Below are 12,917 nucleotides of genomic sequence, written 5' to 3' on the forward strand. Positions count from 1 at the left end.
CTTTAGTGTGCCCATTAATGACCCCAGCATCTTGTTAAAATGCATATTTAGAGATGGGGGGGGGTTCGCTATATTGCCCAGGCTGGTCTTAAACTTCTGGGCTCAAGCGATCCTCTTGCTTCAACCTCCTGAATAGCTGGGACTATAGGTACATGCCACTGTGCCTGGCTTAAAATGCAGGTTCTTATTCTGTAGGTCCAAGTATTTTAACCATGCCTTTTCCTCCCCCCTGTATTTCTAATGCTTTGACATCTTAGGGCGTTGCTAAGGCCCTGGAGAGATTGCCCCTCCTTAGGGGCTAGCCAATTTCTAGAGATACTAAAGGACTTGCCTTTCATATGCAAACCATCCAATCCAAAGCCCACACCCCCACCACCTTCTTTGCATGGCTTTTACATTCTGGACTACTAGCCCCTGTCCTAATCACCTGAAGGGAGGTGTCACACAATTAAGGACAGCCCCTACACCCCAGAGCCTGATGAAATAATCCAATGAGCCTTTTGCTTACATTTCCCCTGGCTCCCTCTGCCTCTTGACCAGCCCTGGTGCTTCCTCATGTGGCCCTGCGTGGCATGGCGTGGCGTGGCTCACCCCTCCCCGTGGGAACTGTGAGCAACGAAGTTACCTCCCAATCTGTTGGCTTCCCCACACCTGAATAACAAGAAAGCTTATGTCTCAAAACAGCAGGATTGGGCCTGGGGAGGCTGCTGCTGCGGATCAGAGAAGCGCACGTGGTGCATCGAGGCTCTGGGTCACTATGTGGTCACAGAGCAGGTGCCGTGGCTGGGCCTGGAGAGGAACAACTGCACTACCTGTGTGTCCGCCCCGCGCTGCAGCCCAGTGTTCTGCAGGCATAAATGAGTGACGGGCCATAGCCCCAAGGATACCCGCCAGGCTTCTGTCTTACTTTCCAAACGAGGTGAGTTTGTGGAGCTCTGCTAGATGTAGAAATTACATAAAAAGCTGCAATGAAAAGAAAGCAAGGGGCCGGGCGTGGTGGCTCACGCTTGTAATCCTAGCACTCTGGGAGGCTGAAGTGAGCGGATCTTTTGAGCTCAGGAGTTCGAGACCAGCCTGAGCAAGAGCGAGAGCCAATCTCTACTAAAAGAGCAGAAAGAAATTAGCTGGACAACTGAAAAAAAATTTATATATATATGTATATAAAATTAGCCGGGCATGGTGGCACATGCCTGTAATCCCAGCTACTCGGGAGGCTGAGGCAAGAGGATAGCTTGAGCTCAGGAGTTTGAGGTTGCTGTGAGCTAGGCTGATGCCACAGCACTCTAGCCCGGGGAACAGAGTGAGACTCCATCTCAAAAAACAAACAAACAGAACCCCGCAAGTTAGAGCAGGCACAGTGGTGACAGGGCCACTCAAGACCCCAGGGGGAACGGCTGAGACTCTGCAGGTCAGCTGGCACAGGGTGCTGGCTGCATGCTCCCACCGACCCAAGTCACATACGGGTCCTGGACGCCACACGTGCATCTGTGGGAAACCGCAGTCGGGAGGCCTTGGAGGGCTTCTAGGGCAAGCCTTGGGATCTAGGCGCAGCAAGCCGCTCCATCAGCCCTCTGCCCAGAGGTGTATGAGGGTTCTGACCACCTTCCTCTCCCTCAGGGCACCCAGGGCTTAGAGGATTGACCCAGACAGGATCACAAACTTTCTGACTCCAAGGCCGGAGCCCTTTCCCCCACCCCAGGACATCATGGTTCCACGTGTTCCTGATACAAGCAAACCCTGATTAAGAACCAAGAACCATCGCTTTTAAGCACTTCACATGGCTTAGCTCATCTAATCCCCACACCTCTATATAGTAGCTGCTCCTTAAACCCTTATTTTCAAGGTGAGTAAGCAAGCCCAGAGATGCTAAGTAGCTTGCCTAAACCACCCACTAATTGGCAGGGTCAGAATTTTAGTCCAAATGATGTACAGCAGAGCCTTTGCTCTCAACTGCTGCCCCTGCACAGTGCCACCTCCAAAGGCCACCTCCGAAGGCCACCTCCGAAGGCTAGGGCAGTGGTGTTCCAGGTGGAGGCCACAGATCTGGATCCACACCACCAGCAACACCCCGCCCACTCCTGACCTGCTAAACCAGAATCTCAGCAGTGGGACCAGGAATTTGTGCTACGCAAGCTCTCTGGGTGATTTTGCTATCTGCTGAATTTATTTATATCAGAGGAAAGCCTGGTGGAAACTTATTTCCCAGGCCAGACCAATAGTAACAGCATAAGTGTAACTTGAAGTAAGACTTCACTGCTTAGCATAAACCTTGGGAGGCAGCTTGGTATATCAGAAAGAGATTAAGTGTGGGTTTAAAACCCAGCTCTAGGCTGGGCACGGGCACTGCCTGTAATCCTAGCACTCTGGGAGGGCGAGGCAGGAGGATCATTTGAGGTCAGGAGTTTGAGACCAGGCTGAGTAAGAGGGCAAGAGTGAGACCTTGGCTCTACCAAGAATAGAAAAAATTAGCCAGGCGTGGCAGCATGTGCTTGTAGTCCCAGCTACTCAGGAGGCAGAGGCAGGAAGATCACTTGAACACAAGAGTTTGAGGTTGCTGTGAGCTAGGCTGACTCCACGGCATGCTAGCCTGGGCAACAGAGCGAGACTCAGTCCCAAAAACAACAACAAAAATACCCCCCCAAACCCAGCTCTAGCAGTTCAGAAACTTTGGGCAAAGAACTTAACCTCTCTGAGTCTCATCTTCCTCATCTGGAGGATGGGAGTAGAATATTTACTCCTCGAGTTCACGTGAGCATCAAGTGAGGTAACTATGGGAAGTGCTATGCCCCATACCCAGCACCCAGGAAAGGCTCTGTAGACAGTAGCTCTAGCAATTATTCCTCAGAGCTTCCCTGTTTGCTAAAATTCATGTCCTTTCCTATCATGCTTTACAACAGTGTGAATCTTGAATTCCTGTGGCTGCCAAACCAAGAGAATAGCTTTCAAAGAGAATAAGGAAGCTATCCTCTTGGATAACCAGAGCGGTGAGCTATCTAAACAATGCCTAAAAGCATTACCATAAATTGTCACTTGGAGTACATGCTTAAATGCCATCAAAAGTTCCAACCCCAAACAAGGGTTAGGGGTGCTTGCCTAGATACTGAGAAAATTCCCATTTGAGCAAAAGCTTTGTTGTCACCTCTGTTACCCAACTATACCAGTGGCATGTCTTTAAGAATGTACCCTCACTGTATACCCTAGAGGTGGAGAAAGGATAATGGTGGCGGAAAACTGGCTGCAAGCACAGACCAAATTCTGCAGTGACATCTCAGTCAACCTTCCCCTCTCCAGCCACACAGACCTCAGAGGAAGAGCTGTCCCCGCCCCAGGAGCGTCCCAGTCAGACACTACCGGCTCACCCACCGCAAAGAAGAGGACCTGCCTCTCCCAAGAAAAGGGGAATGAGAAGAGAAAAAAAGAAAGGGTGTAGGAGAGGAAGAAGGGCACCTCAGGCAGCATTCATGTCATCACGTAAGTTCTCTGAGGTTAAATCTGTCCAAAGCCACCAGCCAGTCCGTTTTTCAGTCAGGAGGAAAAAATACAAGTAGAATTTAAAGGATTTTTTTAAATGACAAAAAATGTAATACTAGTTTCATTATATAAATTAAGATCCCACTGGGACATGGCAGGAGTTACTGTTCATATCTATAAGAAAAAAATTCACTGAAGGGATATAGGAGGCAAAATAAAAACTGGAGCCGACCTCATCTTTTCATTATTTCCTTCAGTTTGGGAGACCTCTGCAAAGGTAGATTATTTCATATGGGGGTCCACTTGTTTTCTGGCCCAGAAAGCAAAAGCAAACCAAACCAAAGTGGGTTCTCATTACCTTACCTCAGGCACTGTTACCGAGTTATTTGTTCTTTAAAAGTTTTTGAAAATCTAATTAAAAAAATAAGTATATAATAAAGATTTTAGAAAATTCAGATATAATTGAGGAAGAAAAAATTACCCATAGTCACCAGACCATTTCAGTTTTAATATATATATATATGTGTATTTTTTTTAATTTAAAGAGGTTTATTCTGAGCCAAATGTGTGTGACCAGCCGAGAGCACATAGTCTCAAGAGGTCCTGAGAAAATGTGCCTCAAATGTGTATCATTTTAAAAAGTGATCATATTGAGCACATTGTTTTAAATGCTGTTTTTTCCCTATTTTTCACATCATGAACATTTCTTCATGTTATGAAATATTTTTTTTTTTTTTTTTTGAGACAGAGTCTCGCTTTGCTGCCCAGGCTAGAGTGAGTGCCGTGGCGTCAGCCTAGCTCACAGCAACCTCAAACTCCTGGGCTCGAGTGATCCTTCTGCCTCAGCCTCCCAGGTAGCTGGGACTACAGGCATTTGCCACCATGCCCGGCTAATTTTTTATATATATATCAGTTGGCCAATTAATTTCTTTCTATTTATAGTAGAGACGGGGTCTCGCTCTTGCTCAGGCTGGTTTTGAACTCCTGACCTTGAGCAATCCGCCCGCCTCGGCCTCCCAAGAGCTAGGATTACAGGCGTGAGCCACAGCGCCCGGCCCTATGTTATGAAATATTTTTAAAAAGATTATTTTAAAGGCTACTTTACAGCTCCTACTGTTTGGTATTAGATTGGCTGCAATGTTTTGCTATATGGATAATTCTGTAGTGAACATCCTTTAAAGATATTCTTGTCCACATTTCTATTCATTTACTTATATAAATTCCTAGCATTTTTGGTTCTGGGCCCTGGATACATGTAGTCAAATGCCTAACAGAAAGGGAACCCTAATTTACATATCTACCAGCTTGGTTGAAAGTCTGGTTTCCTTACTAACACCGGGTATGATTATTAATTTCTAAACATTCATCATTTTCATAAGTGAAAAATACTACCTGATTGTTTTAATTTTTGTTTTTGATTACTGGTGAGGTTGAACATTTTTCATTCTAATTGGCCACTTGAATTTCTTCTCTTGTGAATTGCCTATTCAGACCTATTCTATAATTAGTATATTTTTTTCTCATAAATCTGTAAGAATTTTTTTACAATAGTAAGAATATGAATATTTTAAAATCAGAAGTTGAAAATGATAACTTTCCTAATAAGACAACTGTGAAATAGGTAATATCATCAAGCATTAAAAAGTTCTTTTGGTGGGGACAAGGCATGGAAGGGGCAGTGAGGGTTAAATCACATAAAATAAAATCTTTGTCAAAACCTCTCTCCTTTTAAAACAACAGCAACAATAACAACCAGACATACAGATAATGACAGGCATCTCAGATGGGGTCCTGTACCTATGCTAATCAGCCCCCTCACCTTCCTGATTACTGCAGGATACCTGAGTGGGAAGGAAAGTTGGTGTGGGCACGGTCCAGCCCCAAGTGGCCACAGGAAGGGCAAGGCATTTTGCAGAGGTTCTTGTTTGGATTCGAGCCAGCATGTCAGCAGTCCGAATTCTGAGTTCCTGGGTGTCACTTCAAGTGAGCTGAGCGACCACAAGAAACCATACAAATGAGATCTACCTCCACCTTCAGGTGCACAGGATTGAAGATTTAAGAGAGCGACAACTCGGTCTGGGTTTGCTCCACTCTCCTGTTCCAACGAGGCAGGGTGCAGCCACCTTTGGCGTGGATGCCTGACAGCTCCCGGGAGAGGCAGCGCAGAAGTATAAACCCTGAACCCTGAAACCTCCCGGGCAAGGAAGCACCTCTTCACACATGGTGCGCATCTCTGCAGTGACAGCAGGAGCAAAAAATGTGGCCAGCCAGGCTAGGAGGGTGGAGGGTGATGACTGACAGAGGCATGGAACCACCTTCCACTGGGGACCAGCCCAGGTGACTAGTCGCAGGTCAGGTATTCAGGTCGCATGCCTACCATTCACACGGCCTCTCTGTCTGCCAAGGCCTGGGCCCAGGCTTTGAGTGTTCAAAAATAGAACAGGAAGTCCAGAACAAAACAAAAGCCAAGAGAAGGCTGCAGGCCAGGAGTGCAGGCTGGGGAGGGAGGACTTATCTTGGGGGCAGGGGCCCTGAGTTGAGGGAAGAAGCACCTGCTCTAGGCACAGGAAGACAGCACAAACAGGCGGTGGCCGGAAGCCAGGTAGCAAGCTGCCTCTTGTATTTCCATGTTATATCCTGATTCCAAGATGAGCAAGACAAGGAAACAGACCACTCTACCCACTAAAATGGAGATTTTTCTGTCCTTGTGTAATCAGGAGTCGAAGGACAGATCAGTGAAAAGAACCAAAGGAAAGAGAAACAGGAGTGGTTGTATAAGGAGAGGATTTGTGACTTGGGTCTGCTCAGTGTCCGTTCTCCCTTCTCTTCTTCCAGTAACGGCACCTTGATTTTCCTTCGGGAGGCCCCCATGGAGCGGGCTCTTCCCAACCTCTTTGGGGGTTTGGGAGGCACTCATGAAGTCCTTTCAAGGGGAAGGGGGTAGTTGATAAAATCATGATCCCAGACATTTGTTAAGGACTTATAGTTGAAGGGCTTCCAAGTACAAACTTCCTACCCGGGGATTTGGGTCTTTCTGGCTTCCTAAACTCATGCATAACCATGTTTCTGGGTTCACTGGGCTGGGATTCCAAAGGCCCCTGACTGCTAACTGCACCCCAGGGCTTCCTGTTCAGCTGGAGCAGGAGCAAGTGCAGAGGACGAGGTCGGGGATTTTGACCTTCTCGGAGCAGAGGACTAAGCCTAGGAATGATGAGATTACACTGTGGGTAAATATGACACCTAGTCAAATAGGGGGTGTACGTGGAGCCCACTGTGGAGATGGGGAGGGTTAGGACTTGGCAGCTCTCTAGACAGAAGACAGACAAAAACCTACCACTTACAGAAAAAGCAGGGACAAAAGGAGGAAGCATTCCTTTTGGAGTAGATGTCTGCTTTTTAGCAAGCTGCAGGGAAGAGAAAGACCCACTGTGAAAGGCCCAGCTAAGAATGCACTTAAAGACCACACTGCCAGAGCCTAGGAAAGGGGCCTCTCTTCCCATGCCCTAGACTGCAGATTCTTCCAAAGCCCAGGGTGCCCATTTAATCCCTTAAATGTCTTCTGCCCCCTTCAATGACCAAAGCCCCATTATATCATAAGCCATAAGAAACTTGGTGGCATGGGCTGGAATCTGGAACCTGGAGTCTGCTTCCTGCTTCTTTAAATACCAGTAGAAAGCCTGAAATCTTGATCTTGGAATAGCCTGTGGCCATAGTTACTTCTCCAGGCAGGTTTCCTTGGTGCAGGTGGTTGATTCATTAATGCCTGCAGAGAGTAGACTTGAAGAGACAGGACTCACACTGGCTCTTGTCAGATGTAGTCATCCAGTGCCTTCTCTCCACCCCAGAGGAACTGTGTCATTTGGGTATCTGTGGGAAAATCGCAGGGCACTCTCTCTGCCTGGCAGAGCCAAAGCAAGCCTGGGACGCTCTGAGGAGGCTCCGACCAGAGGCCCTGCCTCCCTCCACTCAGGCCACACTACTTGTTCCACTTCCTGCCTGTGGCCTTTCGATTCTCCTCAGACCTCGGCTGTAGGAAGTTTTCCTCAGCTCCACACACAGGCCTTCCTTACCCTTCCTCTGACCCCACACAAATTCTATTAATAGTAAGAGGACCCTTCACCCACTCCAACGACCTGAGCAGCAATGACCACAACCCACCACTGACGCTGCCACTGGGGTGTGAAGTGGCTGGACCAGCACAGGTGGCGTCTGACTGTCCCACAGGGCCATGGCGGGGGCCTCCCCTCACCTCTCTTGCTGGCTGGTGTGTGGGCAGTCAGTTGGCTCTGGGAGGGAGGACACACGAGAGACAGCCACAGGTTGACAACAGGACACAGAAGTCACCTCAAATCTCTGACTCTGTGGATGGCCACCATGGCCTCCAGTTTCCCATGGGGGAAGCAGAGAAAGGGGAGGGACTGAGGGCCCCACTCATATAAACATAAAGGAATGGGCCGGGGACAAGTGGGTGCTGGGCTGAGCTGCTGGAACGATTCCTGGATCATTCATCACAGTGGCCTTGAAGCAGCTCATGGTTAATAACCGCACTCTGAGAGAACGGCTCTGCAGCCAGCTGGAGAGCAGCGACGCAGTCCCCTTGCAGCCTGCCCTCTTGCCTTACACGTCCATCAGAGCCACGCCTGGCGGCCTTGCCATGTGGGAAAGGGGTCTCGTCCCAGGGCTGGGTGACGGCAGGCACAGGACTCGGGCTGTCATTCCTTTGCAACTTTGTTTTGCAAAAATCGTGAACACCCAAGACCAGAGGGGAGGACTATCCCGGAAGAAACCTTGGAAGAATTCCCAGGGGCTGGTTGGCAGCCCCAGCCGGACTGCTCGGCCCAGCCGGACGCAGCCCACAGGGCTCTGTTCTCCCTTCTGCCAGCTCCTCAGCTTGAGGCAGGGTGGCTGCCTGTGGCCATCCTGTGACCGCCCCTCTCAGACCCAACCGTTTTTGAGAAACTTTTGACATTAGTGAGAACTGGGTAGCCTAATCGATACTACAATGGGGCTTTTCTCCTAAATCCCTCTAACTAAGCTTGTATTCTCTTGGGAGGGACCAGTGCCCTCCCCTTTGAGGAGGGGCAGTGTGAGTGTGTGTGCACATGGATAACAGCATTCTCCTAATTTAGCTGCACATCCCGGCTGCACTGTTCACTGGGCGTGGTGACCTACCTTCATCACACAAGCTCTTCTTTGTAGTGACTTCATGGTATTAGTAGTCACAGGTACTACTATGCCCTCAGCCATCATAAAGGCAGAGCTGACGGCAGGGCTGGGACTCTCGGCGTGTGCATGCGTGTGCGTGCGTGTGCCCTCGCAGTTAGAGTTGGGTCCATATGAAGAAGATCAGCACCACTCCAGTTTCCACGCATCGTGGTGCTGGGTCTTGGTGCTCCGTTTCTCTCACTGGCTGGGTGACATGGGGCATATCATTTCATACTGGGGCCTCTGCAGAGCAGAGGGGCTAAGAGGGCTCAGAGTTACACAAACCTAGGTTTGAATCCTCATTCTGCCACTTGCTAGCTGTTGGTCTCTGGTCAAGATCCCTTTTTCACTGTGCCTCAGTTTCCTCATCTATAAATTGGGAACAATGAGAGTTCCTATTGCAAAGTGTTACTGTGAGGACTGGATATGTTAACATGTAAAAAGCACTTAGAATATTTCCTGGCACATGGTATGTATTCAACAACTATTTGGTATCTACATTATTATTCAACAAATAGCAGATGTTATCATTATAAATAAAAGGGGGTAGGAAGTTGGACTGAATCATACCTCAGGTCTCTTGCAGCTCTAAAATCCCACAGGTTTATTATGTTATGGAAGACTCAATGGATCCTAAATGGATGTTTTAAAGAAAAGCACCAGCCAAAGAAACAGAGAGGCCACGGAGAAATTTAGGATTAGGCTTCCCACCCTGCTTCCGCTCCCTGTATGTGCATTTTGTGGCAAAGCCTGTGAATTTCAAGTTGGCACAAACCAAGACAGCACCACAGTCCTGCAGCCCCTTCCCCTGTGAAGGCTGTAGTGCAGGTCAGAACCCTCTTTGTCTCCCCTGTGTGTGGATTCCAGCATCCCTTTTCCAAGCTGCTGCTTTGTTATGCTGGACTGTTCAGCAGGGCCAACAGGGTCAGAGCTAACAGACTTCAAGTGTCCCTGCGGCTACTGAGACACTCTACTGACACTTGATTTTGCTGCAAAGCAGGGAGGAAAAGGAGGAGCAATGCTTGGAGAAAAGTCCAGATTTTGGAGCTAAATGTGGGACTAAAATCTTTCTTTGATAGAAACAGGATATTTGGGCTTAAAGTCCTCTTTTTTAAGAGGACCAAAACACAGGGTATATTTGTTTCCTAGGGCTGCTATCACAATGTACTACAGATTGGGTGGCTTAAAACAATAGGAATTAATTTTCTCATAGTCCAGGAGGCCAGAAGTGTGACATCAAGGAGTTGGCTCTTTCTGGGGGCTCTAAGGGAGAATTTGTTCCAGACCTCTCTCCTTATTTCCGTTGTCACCAGCAACCTTGCTGTTCTGGGCTTGCGGCTGCCTCACTCCAATCTCTGACTCTGTCTTCACACGGGCTTCTTCCCTGTGTGCCTCTTGTGTCCAAACCTTTCTTGTCTTCTTTCTCTTACTAGGACACCAGTCACTGGATTTAGGGCCCACCTGAATCCAGCACATCATCTTCATGTGATGACACCTGCAGACCCCATTTCCAAATCGGGTCACATTCACAGGTTGCGGTGGGGGTGATTTAGGCATTCCTTTTTTGGGGGATGCAATTCAACTCATTACACAGGGCAAACAACGGCCAGAATACAAAGTTCAGGACAGAAGGGAGAGAGAATTTACAGTCTGGCCACTGGCAAAATAAGAAAAATCACCTCTGTACTGAGAAAAGCTACAAAGAAATAATAAGTGGAGACAAAACCTGATGCCCTCCATCTCTGCACTTCCTACTCCAGAGCCAGTTGTGACAAATTACAGGACTATTGGGAGAATAAACTCCCAATAATTGGTGTTCCAAATAAAGCTGCTTCGTAAACCTTTAAAAAAGTCTATTTGAGTCTCCTCCTGCCCTGCCCCCGTCCCCAGAGGGCACGAGCTAGGACTTCCCACGTGGGTAGGTTGGCAGGTAGAGCTGTCTTTGCAATTAGTCTGCTCTTTAAATGGGAAGCACATACCTGGTCCTGATTACTCAGAACTGGGACATTCTGAGCAACTTTAATTTCCACTTCGGATTAAATAGCAGCATAGCAAGTTACCAGCTTTTGCACATTCACCTCAACTCCCAACCATCTAGGAAATAATTCCAGGGGCACAAAGAAGCCTGTAGAAGTGCACCTCTGGCCTGTGGAAGGACTGGATCCACCATTCACATTATTTTAGGACACTTAACAAACCCCCGTCCCTCAGGTAGCAGAGATGGTGCCTCACCTGGCCCTTGGTAGGAGCAAACAAAGACTGATCAGAGATTCTGAGGTGATGGCTGGAAGGGCCAGGTGTGAGCAAACCCAGGACAGTGTCACTGTCCTCTTCACCTCTGTCTCTTTAGTGTCAGGCTTTATGCCTGGTGTCCAGCACATGCTCAACCAAATGGCAGATGATGGCTCAGAAATGCAGTGGTCACCTCTGCAGATGCATTCTGGGAGTGTCTGGCCTGTCTAAATAACTGGATGGCGGAAGAGCATCCCCGCTCAGCCCTTAGGAGAGGATCAGTCATGACTGCTGAATGAACGAGCTCATGACCTTCCTACTCCTCAGGAGCACGTGAGCAACCAGGAAGGACTTTGCCTTGTGTGTACCATCTTGATCCTCCTGTGCTACGGCATCACGGGCCGCTATCAAGCAAACAAGGAGTTCCTGCAGATTCATGCAGTTGTGGCAACATCTACTTAGAACCATTGACTGGGAGCCGGGTAGACCATTATAGGACACTGCCCCTCTTCTAATAATTTAACAATTATCATTTAAAAAGCACTTGAAATCATCACAGCATGAGGTTCTTTTGAGTAACACAGAATGAGCCTTACCCCACTTGTCACTATTCTCTAGAGAGCATTAGGACAAATTAAAAACTATCAATCTGATCCTCTTCTCTGCCCCATGTAGCCACATAACATGGAACAAGATTTTTTCCCCCAGTTTGAGTATATTGATGGGCAATTTGACAGTAGCTGTTAAAATTAAAATACGTATCTTCATGACCCAGAAATTCTGGAGAAACACTATGTACAAAAGTGTTCACTATAGCACTACCAGTATTAATAGGGAGGTAATCTGTAACCAATCTGTCTGTTCTATTAGAATATTATAATATTATTCATGAGGCAGATAGTCATACACAGACTTGAAAGATATCCAAGTTGAATGATTTAGAGAAAAACAAAGTCACAGAAGTTATGTATGGTACCATTTATGTTAAAAAAAACACACGACAATACTAGACATTTTCCGTGGGTACATATATATGGATATAAATCCAAGAAAAGATGATTGGACGACACATCCCAGACTGACAGCAGTGATTATGTATATGGTAGGGAGTGAGCTTGGGTATAGTATTAAAAGCGACTTTAACTTGTATTATTAGATTACTTGTGTTATAGGAGAATTATTTTAAAACACCCAAGAAAATAAGTATGATTGTACCACTTTGCTTTTGATGGTAGTTGTTCTTTGTGAATTTATTATCTAGCTGGAGATAAAACGTTAAATTAAAAAGTGTTCCCTTAGATCTTTGGGAAAAATGTAGACTATGACAAGAGAATCTAACAATACCACGAATGTATGAAGTAGCCTAACTGAAGAGGGTTGGGGGAAGACTGCTCACCTCAGTCACTTTGAAAATGAGTGGAGTATATAAGAGTAAAGGCAAAAGGAACTGCATACAAGCACTATGCTCTAGTTGATAAAACTGTTTCCCATGAGTTACAATTCTGATACTGTTATACGTGCATGTTGGAACTGAACAATTAAGAAAATGGAGAGCATATGGGAGAAGCCAGGTTTCTTACTATTTCAGTGGAAATTTACAGATAAGCCAAGAGAGGGAGCTAGAATGATCCATATGGCAATGGGTTCAAGTTGGAGACATCAGTATGAACTCATGTTTAACTTAATATATTAATAGATACAGATGGTTACAGATAGAAATATTATAGGTTTGTGATACCTGTTTATAGATACAGATACACAGTTACTATACATACACACTCATTCCCTTGCTCTGTAAGCTGAGAGAACCTAGAAGACAACAATGAGCATATCTGGTACCCAGATTTGGTTTCTAACATCATTCTTCTACAAAAGGAACCAGGACTCCTTGGAGAAATGGCTGATTCTAAGACAGGGCAGTAAATATACAAGATGAGCATGGAGTATCTTGCAGTGCTAGAAAGTAAGTGCTCAAAAAATAATAAAACCCTACAATGATGAGTGTATGT

General features: G+C 46.8%; 1 protein-coding gene across 7 annotated transcripts in view; it reads right to left on the bottom strand.

Annotated features, from left to right (window-relative positions):
• ATXN7L1 (ataxin 7 like 1) overlaps nt 1-12,917 on the bottom strand; it is a 231,046-nt gene that overhangs the window by 82,210 nt on the left and 135,919 nt on the right. The window lies entirely within an intron of this gene.

Source organism: Microcebus murinus, chromosome 9 (genome assembly GCF_040939455.1).
Source record: "Microcebus murinus isolate Inina chromosome 9, M.murinus_Inina_mat1.0, whole genome shotgun sequence".
Taxonomy (NCBI): Eukaryota; Metazoa; Chordata; class Mammalia; order Primates; family Cheirogaleidae; genus Microcebus; species Microcebus murinus.